The 22,318-nt window shown below is 36.5% G+C and overlaps 1 protein-coding gene across 17 annotated transcripts in view; it reads right to left on the bottom strand.

Moving 5' to 3' along the window:
* LOC136828121 (protein draper-like) overlaps positions 1-22,318 on the bottom strand; it is a 321,250-nt gene that overhangs the window by 156,249 nt on the left and 142,683 nt on the right. Inside the window, exon 2 of one of the 17 annotated variants that reach the window (XM_067085901.1) lies at positions 12,960-13,017. The exons of the other annotated variants lie outside the window; for them this stretch is intronic. The gene's annotated coding sequence lies outside the window, so the exon portion shown is untranslated. The remainder of the gene's footprint in view (positions 1-12,959; positions 13,018-22,318) is intronic. 17 annotated transcript variants of the gene reach the window in all.

Below are 22,318 nucleotides of genomic sequence, written 5' to 3'. Positions count from 1 at the left end.
AGGCGGAAGACACGTCCTCCAGTGAGGGGAGAGAGGGGGGGACACTCCCCCTTCCCCCTCACACTCCCCTCACAAGTGTTAAAACTCCACTAATTATTAACGAACTTCGGGTTACAGCGGTGAGTGACAACGGACCTCTCTCTCTCTCTCTCTCTCTCTCTCTCTCTCTCTCTCTCTCTCTCTCGCCCTCGGGGAAGTGAATTAAATGCTGCTGACGTGAAGTCTTCTTTATAGGGGGCGTCACCAGACAGGGGAGATTTAGTTAGGAAATTTCAGGGGAAATTTCCCTCGCTTTCTTAAGGGCTACTCTGAAGAGATCTTTCGTCAGGGAATTTCAGGGAAAATGTCCCTCGGTTTCTTAAGGGCTACTCTGACAAGACCTTTCGTCAGGGAATTTCAGGGGAAATTATCTCTCAATTTCTTAAGGGCCACTCTGACAAGATCTTTCGTTAGGGAATTTCAGGGAAAGTATCCCTCGGTTTCTTAAGGGCTACTCTGAAGAGATCGTCTTTATAGGGACGGTAACAAATAGGGAAGATTTTGTTTGGAAATTTGACAAAAATGTCCCTGGATTTGTCAAGGGCAAATCTGAATGTTTACTCGATTTACAAAAAATGTTCGGAGTTGCCATCCAGATTTTTTTTACTGATGCGTTTTATAAGTTAATTATTCTGTTCCCCATTCCGTTATTATTATTATTAACATTCTAATTAATAACTCCAATAACAGGAATACTCATGTGCCAGTAGCAGAAGCAATAATAATAATATTAATAATAATAATAACAATAATAATAACTGATAAGTATCAAGACCTGAAAATCGAAATAAGAAGGATATGGAATATGCCAGTGGAAATTGTACCCATAATCATAGGAACACTGGGCACGATCCAAGAACCCTGAAAAGGAACCTGGAAAAACTAGAAGCTGAAGTAGCCCCAGGACCCATGCAGAAGAGTGTGCTACTAGAAACAGCGCACATAGTGAGAAAAGTGATGGACTCCTAAGGAGGCAGGATGCAACCTGGAACGGCCCCCCCTCCCACACTATAAAAACCACCCAGTCGAATAGGATGACTGTGATAGAACGCCCCAAAAAAAAAAAAAAAAAAAAAAAAATAATAATGATAATAAACAACCCAAGGAATGAAGACCTAAATTCATAATAATATCAGTCGCGTAAATACTTCCGGGGAGCGCGACATATTGAGTTCATATTTTCGTCATGAAAATAGCTGCCGTCACGTCCGATTCAGGATGCTGTACTCAATGAGATATTGACCAAAGGTTATGTTGAGCCCTTGGAACATTATCCAAATAATGTTGACCTTTCCACGATAATAGTTGGAAGGCGCGCTGACCTTTATCTGGTCCTGTTGATACAAAACACACACATTATATATATATATATATATATATATATATATATATATATATATATATATATATATATATATGTCTTTGTGTGTGTGTGTGTGTGTGTGTGTGTGTGTGTGCGTGTGTGTGTGTGTGTGTGAACACTTCACCTTGTTACTACAGAGTGATAATACACCTAAATCGCTAAAAAAAAATAGAGTAAATAATTAAATATATTACCGAATAAATATAAAAAATAAATGTATTATTATTAAATGAATATAGATGAATACCTTACTAAATAAACAGATAAATAAATAAATAAATACATAACTTTTAAATAAATAAATAGATATGTAAATACATTACTACTTAATAAAAAGATAAAAAAATACATTACAACTAAGCACGTAATTCAATAAATAAATACATTACCACACAGGTCACACCTACGTTAGCGTATGTGTGTGTATGTGTCTGTATGTAAGGGTACGTTAAACCACGGTCTCAAACGCTCAATACACAAACACACACAAACATGGCTCTCTCTCTCTCTCTCTCTCTCTCTCTCTCTCTCTCTCTCTCTCTCTCTCTCTCTCTCTCTCTCTCCTAAATCAACCTCACGCAGAAGGTACGCAGTCGGCTCCAGCTGCCACCAAAAATGTTATGATAATGATGATGATGATGATGATGATGATGATGATCCAGAATGGCGCAATACAATGCGGTACAATGACCTTTGGCAGTCTCTCTCTCTCTCTCTCTCTCTCTCTCTCTCTCTCTCTCTCTCTCTCTCTCTATTATTATTATTATTATTATTATTATTATTATTATTATTATGATAATGGTGATGATCCAGAATGGCGCAATACATTGCGGTATAATGTACAATGACCTCTGGCAGATTCTCTCTCTCTCTCTCTCTCTCTCTCTCTCTCTCTCTCTCTCTCATTATTACTATTATTATTAGTATGATGACGATGATCCAGAATGGCGCAATACAATGCGGTATAATGTACAATGACCTCTGGCAGACTCTCTCTCTCTCTCTCTCTCTCTCTCTCTCTCTCTCTCTCTCTCTCTCTCTCTCTCTCTCTCTCTCCTATTCAAGCCGAGCCGTTTATGCAAAGTTACAAAGCACAATAACGCGGCGAGAGAGAAAAAAACCGACAAAGCTACATCAACTGCGCCACCTGCATCCCCCCAGCATCACAATACCTCTCTCTCTCTCTCTCTCTCTCTCTCTCTCTCTCTCTCTCTCTCTCTCTCTCTCTCTCTCTCGCCACTGTAAATTGTGCATGTTTATATCCTGTACCTGTGGGTACATATGTGAGTACGTTTTATGTTTGGATGTGGTATGTTGACAGCTCTCTCTCTCTCTCTCTCTCTCTCTCTCTCTCTCTCTCTCTCTCATTATAAAGTTTGCATGTTCAGTCCTATGCCTATGGGTACATATGTGAAAACGTCGCATATGCAAATGTAGTGTTTACGGTTATACACAAGCATACGTACATACATACATACACATGTACATGTGTGCGTGCATGTGCCTGTGTCTGTATATACATATGCAACTCTGCGGCTCGGTCGCATACCTCTGTCAGCATCAAAGTCAGCAGAAATAGCAAATGTATTAGCAAAAACAAGCTTTCCTATCCTAACGCCATCGACTATTTGTGTACCACACACACGATTTCCGCCTTCCATATTAATAATGAAGTGTTTTTCACAACTTAATTTTATGATGAATATGCTTATGTATATATATTTATACAAGCACACTATTTAGTACACATATATATACATATATATACATATGTACAAATGTATATCCTTATACATACATACATACATAATATACAAATATTTTATGTATGTATAATAGATATATATATATATATATATATATATATATATATATATATATATATATATATATATATATATATATATTACTTAACAGTTTTAATTGTAGCAACGAATGCCAACAACGATCTGTGATCTGACAGTCCTAACACCTTAATAAAATATATTTACAAAAGAATTTCCAACTAGAAAACATGGGGCAGGCCTTACACTGGCAAAGCTCTATAACGTAACCGGGCTAAGAGAGAGAGAGAGAGAGAGAGAGAGAGAGAGAGAGAGAGAGAGAGAGAGAGAGAGAGAGAGAGAGAGAGAGAGAGAGAGTAATCACCATTATCCAATTCATCCCCATTCAACACAAGTCGGCAGAAGCATCAAAACAATCTCAAACAGAACACCAATGACAAACTGTTTTCTCTTGTCCCCTCCCAGCCAGCAAAACAAAAAAAAATTAAGCACATCCACCAACAAAAAAATGTATTTACAAAAAATTAAGCACACCCACCAACAAGAAAGTTGCATTTACAAAAAAAATAAGCACACCCACCAACAAAAAAGTTGCATTTACAAAAAAAATAAGCACACCCACCAACAAAAAAACTGTATTTACAAAAAAAATTAAGCACACCCACCAACAAAAAAGTTGCATTTACAAAAAAAAATAAGCACACCCACCAACAAAAAAAGTTGCATTTACAAAAAAATAAGCACACCCACCAAAAAAAAAGGTGCATTTACAAAAAAAAAAAAATTAAGCACACCCACCAACAAAAAAGACGCATTCACAAAAAAAATAAGCACACCCACCAACAAAAAAGACGCATTCACAAAAAAAAATAAGCACACCCACCAACAAAAAAGACGCATTCACAAAAAAAAAATAAGCACACCCACCAACAAAAAAGACGCATTCACAAAAAAAAAATAAGCACACCCACCAACAAAAAAGTTGCATTTATAAAAAAAAAAAAAAGAAGAACCATGACCTTGCCTTAATTGACGAGCGACTCTCGCCTTCCGCATTCGCTCATTCTTCCATTAAATTCAACAGCGACTTTTCTGCTTACAGAAAATAAAGAAAATGACAAAAAAATATGTTCTTGGAAATAGAGCAACACTTGTTGGGATGCATATTTCCTCTTTACTGTTGTCGGCTGTTGACTTTTATTTCTATTTTTTTCGTCTACTAGACATTTTTTTTATTTTTAATTTCTGCTTGCTTGGGAAACATTTTTTTCCACTGCTTACTAAATATGTTAACTAAACAATCATTGTTCCAAGAGTATTGTTTACTTTTAGTGCATTAACATACTTATTATGGCTTAAGAGTATTAAATTTTCTAAATATAAACATGCTGCCTACACAGCTATTGTTCCAAGAATATTTTTTTCTTTCTGTGCTTGAAAACTGCATATGAAAATATTTAATGTTTTCTGTGCCTGAAAACTGCATATGAAAATATTGATTGTTTTCTGTGCTTGAAAACTGCATATGAAAATATTTAATAATTTCTGTGCTTGAAAACTGCATATGAAAATATTATCTTTCTGTGCTTGAAAATTGCATATGAAAATATTTAATGTTTTTCTGTGCTTGAAAACTGCATATGAAAATATTTAATTTCTTTTTGTGCTCGCAAGCTGCACATGAAAATACTGAACTTCTTTCTGCGCTTGAAAACTGCATACGAAAATATCTAATTTCTCTTTGTGCTTAAAAATTACATATGAAAATATTAATTTCTTTCTGTGCTTGAAAACTGCATATGAAAATATTTAGTCTCTTTCTGTGCTTGAAAACGACATATGAAAATATTTAGTCTCTTTCTGTGCTTGAAAACTGCATATGAAAATCCTGAATTTCTTTCTGTGCTTGAAAACTGCATATAAAAATACTGGATTTCTTTCTGTGCTTGAAAACTGCACATGAAAATACTGAAATTCTTTCTGTGCTTGAAAACTGCAAATGAAAAATTTAATTTCTTCCTGTGCTTGAAAACTGCATATGAAAATATTTAATTTCTTTCTGTGCTTGAAAACTGCATATGAAAATTTTCAATTTCTTTCTGTGCTTGAAAACTGCATATGAAAATATTCAATTTCTTTCTGTGCTTGAAAACTGCACATGAAAATATTTAATCTCCTTTCTGTGCTTGAAAACTGCACATGAAAATACTGAATTTCTTTCTGTACTTGAAAACTGCATTTGAAAATCTGAATTTCTTTCTGTACTTGAAAACTGCATTTGAAAATAACTAATTTCTTCCTGTCCTGGAAAACTGCATGTGAAAATATTTTTCTTTCTGTGCTTGAAAACTGCATATGAAAATATTCAATCTCTTTCCGAGCTTGAAAACTGCATATGTAAATATTTAAATAAGTTAATTTAATAACAACGAAGGCTGCTTGGTTTTTTGTTATTCCTAAACTTCTGATGAAACTCTTCCTTCCAGATGAAATTAGCATTTTCATACATGCACACGATAGAGGTAAATTTTGCTTGGGAATAATATAATAGTTTAAGTGTTTTTGTTGTATTTTAAAAATAAGAATACAGTAAATAAGATAATTTCTGTTATGAAAATGCAGAGAGAGAGAGAGAGAGAGAGAGAGAGAGAGAGAGAGAGAGAGAGAGAGAGAGAGATTCATGCTACTTTTGAATAATACAACAAAGTATTTCTGTCGTATCCTTCAAGTGTCTACGACAGTTCCTCCGCTCTGGGAAAAGTGGGGAGAGAGAGAGAGAGAGAGAGAGAGAGAGAGAGAGAGAGAGAGAGAGAGAGAGAGAGATTCATGCTACTTTTGAATAATACAACAAACTATTTCTGTCGTATCCTTTAAGTGTCTACGACAGTTCCTCCGCTCTGGGAAAAGTGGAGAGAGAGAGAGAGAGAGAGAGAGAGAGAGAGAGAGAGAGAGAGAGAGAGAGAGAGAGAGAGAGAGAGAAAGTCTTGCTACTTTTGAATACTACAACAAAGTATTTTTTTCGTATCCTTAAAGTGTCTAAGACAATTCCTCCGCTCTGGGAGAAGTGGAGAGAGAGAGAGAGAGAGAGAGAGAGAGAGAGAGAGAGAGAGAGAGAGAGATTCCTTGGCAGTGTACAATGTGCAAATGGGAGAGAGAGAAATGGTGAGATATATAAATATCATTCACCACCACTTAACGTCAATCAACTCGGAAGGATTACATTCACCGCTAGCTCTTCATCTCTCTCTCTCTCTCTCTCTCTCTCTCTCTCTCACGAAATGTGTCCAAAAGGAGAAGTAGTAGAGGGCTCCCGCATACCAAACCACTCCCTTATAAATAATCCGGCCCAATAACTGTCATTTTCTTAACTGCTCTCAGTTTCGTCACTTGCGTGGCTTCAATCTAACTCTCTCGTTCCTTGTGTTCATGAACTCCAAGGCATCTTCATTCAAAATATGCACGTACTATCGTGACCTTTATATACTGTACATCAATACATACAAACTATATATATATATATATATATATATATATATATATATATATATATATATATATATATATATATATATATATATATATATATATACATATATATATATATATATATATATATATATATATATATATATATATATATATATATATATATATATATATATATATACACGCTCACAATGAAGCTTGATCACCTGCACAAATGTACAGAGCAAAATCTCCTAAACCAATCCACCTCCAGGTCAGATAATTCAGCTTGATCACTTGCACAATTGTACTGCTACCGGACGATGGGGACAGTCAGTCCTTGAAAGCTTGAAAAGAAAATCTCCGTCAGATACCATCCTTCTTCAGTGAGGTCCTGTCATATTTACAATTGTATTTCCCCATTTTGAACTTAGCTTACAACCCAAGAATGAAGTGGTTATCCCTATGCCACACTTCCAAAGCCTAACGGAAGATGGTACCCATTTGCAGCTAAGTTAACTGCTGGGCAGGAGGCAGGGAACATCTACGGATCTTGCGAACATGAGCCGAAGGCTGCATTATTTGGCCATGGTGCCATATGGTGTCGTACTGGAAAAGAAATTTCTCACCCCGCGTACCATGAATAATTTCTTAATTGATACACGTACGGTACAGGAGTGGTCATATAGTTTTGTTTCCGGTTAATATTGGGCAAAGTTCACGACCGCTGATAATTCATTAGTAATAACAGCAAAAATTCTTTGGTTTCATTACGAAAATATTACAAAGACGGGAATACGGCAAGTTACTACTGGTACCATGTTAACAATGAATATTTCCTAATATACTTTAGTCCTTAGGTCCGTTAACAAAACAACCCAAAGATAACGGCAAGTACAGAAATCCCTACACATTCATTATACATTAAATATAAAAGAATAGAAAACAATTTACAACACTGCTGTAACACTTCCACCTACTCTTCACTCAGTGCATAAAGAACTAACGTTGATGTACAACATGAAAGCCTTCATGATTATTAGCTGCTATAAAAGCTAAAAGCTAACATCCACAAACCCTTTCATTCAAGCCAACTAAGCTATGAAAGCCACAAAGCAACTGCCCAACAACACGAAAGCAAACTTATTACCCCAACAAACCACAGAGCAGCACAAGTCCTTCCTCCATCAAGCACAGTGCCTTTTAAAAGCAGGTAGTAAGCCTGGTGAAAAGGGGGAGAGGGGAGAAGGGGAGGGGAGGGGAGAGGGGAGAAGGGGAGGGGAGAGGGGAGAAGGGGAGACAAAGGAGGCAACAATAAATCACTTCCTCGTTGAGCCAGTAATAGTAGCTTTATCCACCTCGTGTCTCTGTAAAGCACTGTATAGAATGACCTGTAGACTGACAGATGTTAACTCTATATAAAATGACCAGTAGACTGATAGATGTTAATGCTGTATAGAATGACCCGCAGACTGACAGATGTTAACTATGTATAAAATGACCCGTAGACTGATAGATGTTAACGCTGTATAGAATGACCCGTAGACTGACAGATGCTATGTATAAAATGACCCTTAGACTGATAGATGTTAACGCTGTATAGAATGACCCGTAGACTGACAGATGCTAACTATGTATAAAATGACTCTTAGACTGATAGATGTTAACGCTGTATAGAATGACCTGTAGACTGACAGATGTTAACTATGTATAAAATGACCCATAGACTGATAGGTGTTAACGCTGTATAGAATGACCTGTAGACTGACAGATGTTAACTCTCTACAGTATGACCTGTAGACTGACAATGTTAAGTCTGTATAGAATGACCAGTAGAATGACAGATGTTAACTCTGTATAGGATGTTCTGTAGACTGAAAAATGTTAACTCTGTATCGAATGTCCTGAGACTGACAGATGTTAACTCTGTATAGAAGGACCCGTAGACTAACAGATGTTAACTGTATAGAATGACCTGTAGACTGACAGATGTTACCTCTGTATAGAACGACCTGTAGACTGACAGATGTTAGGTCTGTATAGAATGACCTGTAGACTGACAGATGTTAGCTCTGTATAGAATGGCCTGTAGACTGACAGATGTTAGCTCTGTACAGAATGACCCGTAGACTGATAGATGTTAACTCTTTATAGAATGACCTGTAGGCTGACAGATGTTAACTCTGTACAGAATGATAAGTAGACCGACAGATGTTAATTCTGTATAGAATGACCTATAGACTGACAGAAGGTAACTCTCTATAGAATGACCCGTAGACTGACAGATGTTAATTCTGTATAGAATGACTTGTAAACTGACAGATTTTAACTCTGTAGAGAATGACCCGTAGACTGACAGAAGTTAACTCTGAATAGAATGACCTCTAGACTAGACTGACAGGTGTTAAATGACTCGTAGACTGACAGATGTTAACTCTGTATACAATGACCGGTAGACTGACAGATGTTAACTCTGTCTGTCGTCGTACGAGATTAAAACCCATCTTTATTTGATTAAATATTGTTTTTTATTTTTTAAGAATTTAGATTTGCCTTAAAGCAGGAACTATTCCTATTATGATTACAAATTAAGAATTCCTATTATGATTACAAATTAAGAATTCCTACTATGATTACAAATTAAGAATTCCAATTGTGATTACAATTTAGGACTCGGTCCCTGAAATTTACAGATATGAAATTTAATGCAAGAAATCACTCAAGAAATTTACAGATATGAAATTTACTGTCAGGAATTTATTCAAGAAATTTACCTACATCCAATATTCAGACATCCCTTGAAATTGAGATTTTAAACGCAGGTCTTTATATATATATATATATATATATATATATATATATATATATATATATATATATATATATATATATATATATATATATATATATTTGAGTCATTGGTGTCAAGAAGTATCAAGACCTTAAACTGAGTTCGTTGGGTTACAGAGAAGTTCGCAGCTGGTTAAAAAAAAAAAACATCGATTTGTATTGTCTACAGAAACGACCACGGTTAAATTTGGCATTTTTTGTCGTTTCCGGGATATGCTCATGGGATCTTTTGTCGCTTTTGCTTATCTTTACATTAACAATAACAATCAGCTATTAAATGAGATTAAGTCAAATAAATAATAAATTTTGGTATTTAAAAACTGTACGAAAAGACAGGAACGCTTAAGACAATGTGTATACTTCGGTCATGACTTTTACACACGAGTGACAGGGACTGTACATCGTGGTTTTGAAGGTTTTATGGTGCAATATAAGATACTTGGCGTCACAATCTTGAATGTGTCAATAAATATACCGAGTCATGAAAGAGAGAGAGAGAGAGAGAGAGAGAGAGAGAGAGAGAGAGAGAGAGAGAGAGAGAGACTTGGCCTCTCAATCTAGAATTGTTAATAAATGTCCCAAGCCCTGGATGGAGAGAGAGAGAGAGAGAGAGAGAGAGAGAGAGAGAGAGAGAGAGAGAGAGAGAGAGAGAGAGACTCGGCCTCACAATCTAGAATTTGTTAATAAATGTCCCAAGCCCTGGATGTGAGAGAGAGAGAGAGAGAGAGAGAGAGAGAGAGAGAGAGAGAGAGAGAGAGAGAGACTTGGCCTCACAATCTAGAATTTGTTAATAAATGTCCCAAGCCCTGGATGGAGAGAGAGAGAGAGAGAGAGAGAGAGAGAGAGAGAGAGAGAGAGAATCATCACATTCTGAAAGAAATAAACAAACTTGAGAGGAAAAACAGAGTCATGGCAGAAGATCAAATGGCTTCATCAAAAATACAGAAATAAATAAATACATATATAAACAAAGAGGCATTATAAAGGAGATAGTGTAGGGTAAGACACACACACGCACAGAGAGAGAGAGAGAGAGAGAGAGAGAGAGAGAGAGAGAGAGAGAGAGAGAGAGAGAGAGAGAGAGAGAGACGGTACCAAACACAGGAAATGGCACATTCTCTCATCACTTGTAAAACCACGGCCGGCAATGGCACCGAGCACGGGAGAGAGAGAGAGAGAGAGAGAGAGAGAGAGAGAGAGAGAGAGAGAGAGAGAGAGAGAGAGAGAATTCCATTCTTGTGAACTTTTATGTTGATAAAGCCCCCGGGAACAAAGACCCAAAGAGAGAAAGGAGACGTCCGCGATATAAACTTCCATCAAGGGTGGGGGTTTCTATACATAAATCAGAACTGGAATATAAAATTTAGGCCATAGGCCAAGCGCTGGGACCTACGAGGTCATTCAGCACTAGAAGGAAAGCTGTGAGTGGAAAAAAGGTTTTAAAAGACCGGAAACGGGGTCTATACATAAATTATTTCCTGCATTTCCTGTGTGAGTCCGCGAACGCATTATGATTTTCCTCGATTTATCGACGATTCGAGAACTTCAAAATGATCACGTACTTCAAATGGCGACAGCGTGGTCTGAATAAAGGACACATCATTTGCGGAGAACAGAGAACCAGTCTATTTATTCTAGGCACTTCTATGTGTACCGAAAGGAGACTGGTATACCACAAGACTGCCCAAAACAGGCAAGAGCTCTCTACAGAGAATAGAATACTGTAATTATACCCGGTAGCATTTTCCCGAGATGTAACCGAGTTCGGGACCTTTCCCTGATAAAAGCGGGACGCCATATCTTAAAAACTAACCATAGAGTTTTCTCGAAAATAATCTCATTTTGTTTCCCTAACCGGTATCTAAACACTGTTAACGGCAGATTATCGTATAGACTGACCCGTGTCAAACAAGAAATGATGAAATCTATATTCCATTCGCTAGTAACGAAGAACATATCATCATTAAATTTATCATTTTAATTGGTGATGATACATTACCATAATACTGGCCATAACGGACGAGTTCTTTACAGCAGACAGAATACTGTACCTATACCTGGTATTTAAACAATCCTCCTCCTCCTCCTCCTCCTCCTCCTCTTCTTCATTGACTTGAAATTCGAGTTTCCAAAGAATATGATGTTCATTAGGAAGTAAGAGAAGGTAAAGGGAAACACAGAAAGAATAATGATAACCTAAATAATGATAACTTAGATAATGATAACCGTAGCCTGACCCGCGTCATATACGAGGTTATCAAATTTATATTCCATTCACTAATAACAACAAAGAATAAAAAATTATTAGACGTACTTTGAACTGGTAGTGAAATGGGCTTAAGCCAGCCCTATACACGACGTTCACTTAATCTAGAATAGATGTTTGATTCTAGGAAATATACTCGATTTCACTAAACATAACTAGAGATAACACCCAGAGTGTGTGTGTGTGTAACATCTAGAATAGATATTTGAATCTAGAAAATATACCAGGTTTCACTCAAAATAACTAGAGATGACAACCAGTGTTTGTAATACCTAGAATACATATTTGAATCTAGAACATATACTCGATTTTACTCGAAATAACTAGAGATAACACCCAGCGTGTGTGTAATATCTAGAACATAGATCTGAATCTAGAAAATATACTAGATTTAACTCAAAATAACTAGAGATACGAACCAGTATGTGTGTGCAACATCTAGAATAGATATCTGAATCTAGAAAACATACTCGATTTAACTCGAAATAACTAGATAAGAACCATTGTGGGTGACATCTAGACCACATATTTGAATCTAGAAAACATCGATTTCACTCAAAATAACTAGAGATAAGAACCAGTGTATGCAACATCTAGAACAGATATTTGAATCTAGAAAATATACTCGATTTCACTCAAAATAACTAGAGATAACAACCAGTGTGGGTGACGTCTAGAACACATATCTGAATCTAGAAAACATATACTCGATTCCACTCAAAAGTGTCAGCGACAACAACCAGGCAATGTGTACATCATCAGAGACCATTAATAAAAGACATTACGACTTCAAAACATTAAACGTGTACAATCCAGCGCCACCTGAATACAGCCAAACGACGTATAAATAAAAATGCTACAAAGGACTTCGTGTCCTTTGGGTATCAAAACAACACGCAAAAGGTCGTGAGCGTCATATCCCTCTGTGAACTTTCTGTGGAGTACGATCATAAAATACAAACAATTGCTACAATAAACAAAAGCAATAGATGAGGCAGAGCACCATTGATCTTAACAAGCGCTTGCAATTTAGGTCTCCATTACTCATTAGTGATATGTAGCGATGCGACACTTTTAATGGTAAATGTTCAATATATTACCTTCGTGAATAACTGTTGATCGTAATATCACTTATAACTTGGACTGAAAATAACCTAGAGAAAAATATACACTTAAAAGTTTAACATACTACCTTCGAGAAGAACAACTTGGGATGGCATTATCCCTTGTAACTTGAACTGAACACGAACCTGCAAAAGAAAAGAATAAACATTTAAAAGGGATATTTTTATTTGAAGATAATTTAAAAACACAGTAGTTTTTATCTTATATATTCTGGTGTGAATGCATCTAAAATATGTATTCACACTAAAAATGCATTCCCGATTTTAAAACATGACAAAACACAAGAATTCATTTTTTTTTTACTTTTAAAAGGGTGTGTTTTGTTTGAAGATAATTTTAAAATACAGTAGTTTTTCCTTTTGCATATTCCAGCAATTTACCAATTCAGTGCATCTAAAAATGCATTCATGATTTAACAAACTGAATATCACCCAAAGATTTTATTTTTTTAATTTTTAAAAGAGATGTGTTTTGTCTGAAAAAAATATAAAAAATACAATGGTTATTCTCTTACAGATTCAAGTTAATTAACTAGTGCAATGCATCTAAAAAATGCATTCACACTAAGAGTGCATTCCCGATTTTCAAAAAGAAAAAAAAATAAGAAAACCGGAAGATTTTGTTCAAGAATATTGAAAAGATATTCATTTTGTTTGAATATATTTTAAAAATACAATACTTTTTCTCTTACAGATTCTAGTTACTTTACCAGTTCAATGCATCTAAAAATGCACTGACACCAAAAATGCATTCCGGCTTTTAAAAAATGGACAAAACCGAAAGAATTTTTTTTTTACAAGTTTAAAAAGAGTTTTGTTTAGTTTGAAGATACTTTAAGATAGAATACTTTCTCTTTTAGAACCTAGTAATTTACCAATGCAATGCGTCTAAAAATGCACAGAATCTGATGATGTATTCCCGATTTTGGAAAATGAACAAAACCGGATCTTTTTTTTTTTTGTAAAATTTTTTTTCCAAACTCTAGGACACACTAATCCAAAGGGTCAGTGGACCTCCCCTGGACAACCTCCACCCCCCCCCCCGCCCAACAAGGAAAACTAAGGACCTAATACTGCAGCTGTAAAACAAAAACTCATTTTCCAACTGTCCAACTCTCTCGGGATATTCTCCGTTCATCGTTTGGCATAAAATCCTATGAATGGGAATAACCTCTTCAACGGAGAATGCGTTTCGGGGAGAGGGGGGAAAAATAAAATCTCTCTCTCTCTCTCTCTCTCTCTCTCTCTCTCTCTCTCTCTCTCTCTCTCTCCTTTTGTGCTGGACTCCACATTCTGACGATTTCCATTCGTCCAAAAAATGAAGCGGAAAAAAAAAGAACTGGGGAAGAAATCGAAGATTCGAAGCGTTTTCTGGTTCTCATATGTTGACGACATGAGAGAGAGAGAGAGAGAGAGAGAGAGAGAGAGAGAGAGAGAGAGAGAGAGAGAGAGAGAGAGAGAGCAAATCATTCCTTGATGATGCAGACGCGTTCTGGTGCGCTGTTCAAATGCGATTTCTTCTCATCGGTTTTCCATCGAGAGAGAGAGAGAGAGAGAGAGAGAGAGAGAGAGAGAGAGAGAGAGATCCTATACCGTCAGGCAGATGCAAGTTATATTCTTCCCTTTTATTCTCTTGAGAAAAGGGAGAATTTCTCGACTAATTTTAGTATCCTTGAGAGAGAGAGAGAGAGAGAGAGAGAGAGAGAGAGAGAGAGAGAGAGAGAGAGAGAGAGAGAGAGATCCTATACCGTCAGGCAGATGGAAGTTATATTCTTCCCTTTTATTCTCTTGAGAAAAGAGAGAATTTCTCGACTAATTTCAGTAGAGAGAGAGAGAGAGAGAGAGAGAGAGAGAGAGAGAGAGAGAGAGAGAGAGAGAGAGAACACTTCCAAAACAAAAGTAGGGAGTTTTAGTTACTCTGTATTGCATGAGAAGTGGAGAGAGAGAGAGAGAGAGAGAGAGATATTCAAAAACCACACTTCCAAAACAGAGATATAGTCTTAAATATTCTGTATCGCATGAGAAGTGACAGAAGTCTTATCAGGAGAGAGAGAGAGAGAGAGAGAGAGAGAGAGAGAGAGAGAGAGAGAGAGAGAGAAACAAAAGCGCCTCGCTCGAGTACACGACTCAATGTCCGGACTGGCGTTCCGCAGCACAAACTCCCGAGAACCGATATTCCCGAACTGTAAAGCGCTCGGCCCCAAAGCCTGTTTTCCGCTTATACGAATCTCCAGTGGCTACGATGCGTCTTCGGAATTCAACTCCGGGGTATTTGCGTTCGTAATGAAAGATTTCGTCTCGGTATTTGCGCGTTTCGAAATGAATAATTTCGAAATTCGTGAATACGAAAGGATAGAGACGAGGGAAGATATGCAAATTTGTAAATATAAAAAATATTAAAGTGATAGACGGCAAGACTTTCTAATGTTTAATTTTGTAAAAATAAAAATACTGAGGTTCCCAGAAAAATTCCGGAACAGAGTTATTTCCGTATTTACTCTCAGAAAAATGACACTCTCATATCCATATTTTTAAAAATACAAATGCTAAACAATGTTAAGCTTGTAAATAACGTATTTAAATTCTCATAAATTCTGAAACGAATTCTTTTCAGTATTTACTATTCTAAAAATGCAACAATAATATTCATACCTGTAAAAATAAAAATGCTAAACAATGATAAAATTGTAAAATTAGGTATAAATCCCCATTAAAATTCCGACACTCATATTCATTTTTGCAAAAATAATCATTCTAAAACACGGTACAAATTCTCATAAAAATTCTGAAGCGAAGTTTTTTCAGTATTTACGCTCCTGAAAATGTAACTAAAAAACACAAGTAAATCTATATGACATTCAACGTAAGTATAAATACCGTAAAAATCGGACGAGGTAAAAAGAAAATTTCCCTTATGGGCTTTAATGATAAGGATCAAAGTTCCATTCTCCTACCATGTTGCAACAAAACCACATAAAAAAAAAAATAAAAATAAAAATACAAACCCACTATACACTCTTCCAAAAATGAGACCTTATGACATTTATGCATATCATCATAAATATTACTATTATTATACGGAAGATGAACCCTATTCATAAGAAACAAGCCCACAATACGGCCCATTGACTTGAAATTCAAGCTTACAAAGAATACGGCGTACATTACAAAGTAACAGGAGGTACAGGCAAATAAATATATTAAAAAGGGAATAAAGTAAAAAGGAAATTTACCTTATAGCCCTTACTAATAAGGATCAAAGTTCCTTCTCCTACCACAGTTGCCACAAACCCACATCTTAAAGTACAAACATAACCAAGGAACCACTCGCATTAGATTTAGCACAACAGCCCACAAAAGCGCAAGAAACAACGCCTTACGTAAAGGGCGTCCACAAAAGCCTCGGTGGTCGCAGATGTAACTCCCAGAGAGAGAGAGAGAGAGAGAGATTCCTATACAGATAGGGGCTATATTCATTTACTTCTATATACTTGACAACAAGAGAATTTCTCGACTTTAACTGCTATCTGGTTGAGAGAGAGAGAGAGAGAGAGAGAGAGAGAGAGAGAGAGAGAGAGAGAGAGAGAGAGAGAGAGAGAATCCCATACCGACGGACAATTATTAGTTAAATTCATCCTTTCTACCATCTTACAGGAAAGACGATTTCTAGACTCTGACAGCTTGAGAGAGAGAGAGAGAGAGAGAGAGAGAGAGAGAGAGAGAGAGAGAGAGATCCTATACCGACGGACAAATATTAGTTAAAGTCATCCCTTCTACAATCTTACAGGAAAGACAATTTCTCGACTCTTACTGCTACAGAGAGAGAGAGAGAGAGAGAGAGAGAGAGAGAGAGAGAGAGAGAGAAAGAGAGAGAGAGAGAGAGAGAGAATTTCTCGACTCCTATGACGTCAGTCCAAGGCACTTCCTTTTCCTTATTACCCACAGTGCCAAGCATCACAGGTCTTTCGTATACAAGTGGCACTCTCTTCTTTGGCTCTTACCATGACACACTAATAATTAACATCTGTAAATATTTTCAACAAACAGATAAAAGGTATTTATCTTCGTATTTTCTCTTCATGCTTTACTCATATTATTATTTTCACCATTCAATTAAGAGACAATTTTTCTTAGTTTATATTTTGCTGCAGTTAAATTTTCATCTAAATTTACCCGCTGACGTGAATGTTACGATCAAAAGCGTTGGCTTTTCATAAGAATGATAATTAATTCATCATAATATTCCTCATTCACAGCCTTCAACAGGAATGATTTATGACCTTACAGGGGAAAAAAAAAGGTCGAATTTCAAAAATATCTCGGTTTTAATTCAAGTCAAAACATCCCTAAGGAGTTTGTGCAATTGGAACCTCACAAGTGCAAGCAAAGATGCAACGCATTACTACCACGAAACAATTCTTGTATCTTAACCATTTACTTACATTTTTATCTATTTATTTATTAAACTGTTAAATTTATTTTTCTTTTCTAATAACTGATCATTTCTTTCTGTACTTCCTATTACCTTTCTGTTACTTCTTTCAAAATGAAAGCTTGAATTTCAAGTCAATGGAACCTATGGTGGGCTTGTTCCAACTGAATAGGGTTCAACTTCTCAATAATAATAACAAAAATAAAAAGTTATAATAATAATAATAATAATAATAATAATAATAATAATAATAATAATAATAATAATAATAATTATAACATTAACAATAATAATGACAATAACAATGACAATGACATAATAATAATAAATATAAAAAAATAAAATTTAACTACAATAATAATAATAATATAACAACAACAACAACAACAACAACAATAATAATAATAATAATAATAATAATAATAATAATAATAATAATAATAATTATAAGAGTCTACAGTATATCTAAGTGTATGTTTTCCCTACACGTGCCCGCTACTGTCACGTCACAGCCGGCGCCTCTTCTGCATTTCAAGCACTGTCATTTAGACTGTCAATTGTTTACCAAGCCTTTGTCGTCACAGGTGTAAATACCATTTCATTTAATGGGTTATTTTTCAAGGGGAGGGGGAAGGGGGGAGGGGGGAAATTCGTCAACACACCTTGGCACAGTGCCATCTGTTGTCTACTAATTATATGTGATTAGGATATACTTCTATTAGAGTCGAGGCGCTACTCTGTCGCTTGACGGGAGATTCCTTTTACAGGAAATATAAACTCAGAATGTGTGCGTGTGTGTGTGTATATGTATGTATGAATATGTATGTATGTATATATATATATATATATATATATATATATATATATATATATATATATACATAGATAAATTTATGTACATAAATGCATATATTTTATGTTATAGTGTATACATATATTACATAGTGTATGTTTGTGAATAAAAATAAAAAAATAACTGCGATGCTTGAAAATATAATTGAACAAGAACAACGGAAAGTAACGAAAAAAAAGGAAAATTTAAGAAACAAAACACGCACATTATTTCAAAAGCCCAGCACAAGAAAAAAAAAAAACCAAAGACTCCCCCCCCAAAAAACAAAAAAAAAAAAAAAAAAATAACAAAAACCATTCCAATTCCCCCCCCAAAAAAAACCAAGACAAAAGAAGGGGGTAAGAAGGGACAATAACCTCAAAAACGACTCTTCTTGTGAACTCTCACTTAAACAGTTTTGCAAACAAAAGCGACTGCTTGCAGAAGCAGCCTGTCAGCCCCAACCACCCCGAAAACTACAAGACCATATTGTTCTCAAAGGAATTCTAAGAATTCGGGCCAGTCATGACATTACATAAACAGCCGAACACAAACACACACACACACACTTCAACGAACATGAAACGAAAGCATTTAATGACGAAAGGTATAGGGAAGATTGTGGGGGGGGGGGGCAGAAGGTAAGGGAAAGGGGATACTGTGGTGAAGGTAAGAGAAACAGAGTATTGTGAGGATATTGTGAGGATGTTGGGTAAGGGAAAGGGGATATTGTGAGGATATTGTGAGGACATTGGGTAAGGGAAAGGGGATATTGTGAGGAAACTGAGTGAGGGAAAGGGGATATTGTGAGGATATTGGGTAAGGGAAAGGGGATATTGTGAGGATATTGGGTAAGGGAAAGGGGATATTGTGAAGGTAAGGGGGATATTGTGAGGGTAAGGGGGATACTGGTGGTAACTGGGGATACTGAGATGATATTGGATAAATTAAAGGGGATACTATTGTGAGGATATTGGGTAAAACAAAGGATACATTAAGAGGAAGATGGGTAATGGAAAGGGGATATTGAGGAGGATTGGGTAATTAAAGGGATACTGAGAGGATATTGAGTGAGGGAAAGGGGATACTATGAGGTTACTTGGTAAGGGAAAGATGATCTTGTGAGGACTGTGAGTGAGGGAAAGGGGATATAATGAAGATATTGGGTACAGGAAAGGGAATATTGTGAGGATACTGGGTAAAGGAAAGGAGATATTAGGGGGTTACTAGGCAAAGGAAAGGAAATATTGTGAGGATATTGGTTAAGGGAAAGCGGATATGGTGAGAATGCCTGGGTAAGGGAAAGGGGATATTTTGAGGGTAAGGGGGATATTCTAAGGGAAAGGGGGTATCATGAGGAAAAAGGGGATATTACAGGAAAATGGGAGGGGGGACTGGGTAAAATTAAAGGAGATACTATGAGGATACTGGGTAAGGGAAAGGGGATTAAGGTAAAGAGGATACTGTGGGAATTGGATTATGTTAAAGGGGATACTGTGGGAATTGGATTTAGGTAAACGGCATAGTGTGGGAATCGGATTAAGGTAAAAAGGATAGTGTAGGACTTGGATTAAGGTGAAGGGGATACTGTGGGAATTGGATAGGTAAAGGGGATACTATGGGAATTTGATTTAAGTGAAGGGGATACTGTGGGAATTTGATTTAAGTAAAGGGGATATACTGTGGGAACTGGATTGTGGTAGAGAGGATATTGTGGGAACTGGAATAAGATAGAGGGAATATTATGGCAACTGGATTAAGACAAAGGGAACTAGGGTAAAGGGGATATTGTAGGAAAGCTGGGCATTGAAAAAGGATTATCGTGACGCACTGGGTAAGAAAAAGCAGATAGGGGAGGGTAAGGGAAAGTGAAACTTATAGGAAAGTGGATAAAGGGAATATTCTGGAGTATTGGGTAAGAGAAAGAACAAACTTATGGGTAAGGAAATAGGAAAGGGGGATAAACACTGTTAAGCAAAGGTATACAAAGGGAAAGGGGAGGGTGTCAATGAAAGAGTTTAAAGAGTAAAGAGGAAGGGGAGAGGGTAACGGGAGAGGATAAGAGGGGGTAAACAAGGGGATGGGGGAAGGGGAAGGGGAGGGGAGGGAGATTGCTTAGAATGCATGAGTAACACCACCTGGATGATATTCAACGAAGGGCTTACAGCTGCAACAAGAGAAACACCGCAGGAATTTCACGAGTTATTTCTCTCTCTCTCTCTCTCTCTCTCTCTCTCTCTCTCTCTCTCTCTCTCTCTCTCTCTCTCTCTCTCTCTGGGTGTCTATACCTTCTCTCTCTCTCTCTCTCTCTCTCTCTCTCTCTCTCTCTCTCTCTCTCTCTCTCTCTCTCTCTCTCCTGGGTGTATGCAATCCTCCCTCCTCTCTCTCTCCTGGGTGTCTGTAATCTCCTCTCTCTCTCTCTCTCTCTCTCTCTCTCTCTCTCTCTCTCTCCTGGGTGTATGCAATCCTCCCTCCCTCTCTCTCCTGGGTGTCTGTAATCTCTCTCTCTCTCTCTCTCTCTCTCTCTCTCTCTCTCTCTCTCTCTCTCTCTCTCTCTTCCTGGGTATCTGCAACTAAGGAAAAGCACGATTAAAATCATGAAAACCTAAACAGACATATAATGGTTGGCAATATCGTTAAAAGCACCACAATTTATATCCGAAAATATCTTGAACAAACCAAAAACTCTGCACAAGAACGACTTAATAAACAAATACGTAAAACTCAAACGAAACTTTTAAATGTAACTAATAGCAACCCCTTCGCCCCCCATCCCTATCCGGGGGCCAACATGAACTCCCAAAAATTGGCAGAGTGTCCTTTCATTCTATATGGCTTCCTGACACTCTGTCAGGCTGTCTTAATTAATTATTCAGACCAGCGGGAAATTTATTGGGCCACCGTGCTGTTGTACGTCAACATTGTGGAGATATGATGTATTGAATGTAGTTGAAATGCTTCATAAACTCGACATTCTTCGATAAATAACGGCAAAATATTATGTAGTTCGACATCAGGAATGCGGAACGATGTCTGTGATAAACTTGCTATGTTGAAGATTTGCTACAGTCTTTGTAATCTGCTGATTTATTTCAAAAAAACTTTTGCAAATTTATGAAAAGACTGACAGACCAGCATTTCTAGTGCTAGAAGATCAGCATGGAAGGTATGAATACTACAATGCCCAAGTCACTGTAAATTACTGTAGAATACAACAGTACGAATCACTATGTAGAATCGCAACATGGAAGGTATGAATACTACAATGCCCAAGGCCCTGTAGAAAACTGTAGAATGCAACAGAACGAATCACTATGAAGAATCACAACATGGAAGGCATGAATAATACAGTGCCTAAGGCACTGTAGAATACTACAGTAAGAATCACGACCTATGTAGAATCAGATCACCTAGCTCGTGCACAAAAACTCAAAAGACGTACAGAATCTCGCGTAAATGTATAATGTACATAATTCCACGCTACTTAATAATTCAAAATTCTAGTGTAATCGTACTGAATTATTTCAAAGCTGGCATTCATAATATTTTGTAAATTATTTGTTCTTAGACGCTTCACTACTGTTGCTCGAGTCAAGAAACGAAATTCATTAATGTCTTAGGTTAAAAAAAAAAAAGGATTTATATAACCAAATTTGATGACGGGTTAAAAGTAATATATATATATATATATATATATATATATATATATATATATATATATGCTATATATAAAATATATTATATATATAGTTATATATATATACACATACATACATACAGATAGACAGGCATACACATGTGCTAACGCCTATGCAAATATCATCCAAAAAATGCATATAAAATATTATGCTAAGGACAGAAATAAAGTAGAAGACAGCTAACAATTACAGCAAAAAAAAACTACTCACAAGGACAGCTAACAATTACAGAAAGAAAAAAAAACTACGATTTAAAAAATTACTAAAAAATACCTACTAATCTTAAATTCTGACAACCAAGAACCGTGAGATATAATGCAATGGTAATTCTGCGAGAGATGACTGACATCCCTACCCTCTCCCCGCCCCCCCTCCAAAAAAAACTCAGTCTACTTAATATTCGGAAAACCCCGTCACAAAAAGTTAACACCTAATCCTCTTAGGGCTTGTAATCCCACTCGATTT

Source organism: Macrobrachium rosenbergii, chromosome 42, assembly GCF_040412425.1.
Source record: "Macrobrachium rosenbergii isolate ZJJX-2024 chromosome 42, ASM4041242v1, whole genome shotgun sequence".
Taxonomy (NCBI): domain Eukaryota; kingdom Metazoa; phylum Arthropoda; class Malacostraca; order Decapoda; family Palaemonidae; genus Macrobrachium; species Macrobrachium rosenbergii.
The sequence above is the reverse complement of the archived record's forward strand: the minus strand, read 5'-3'. Positions and strand labels throughout refer to the sequence as shown.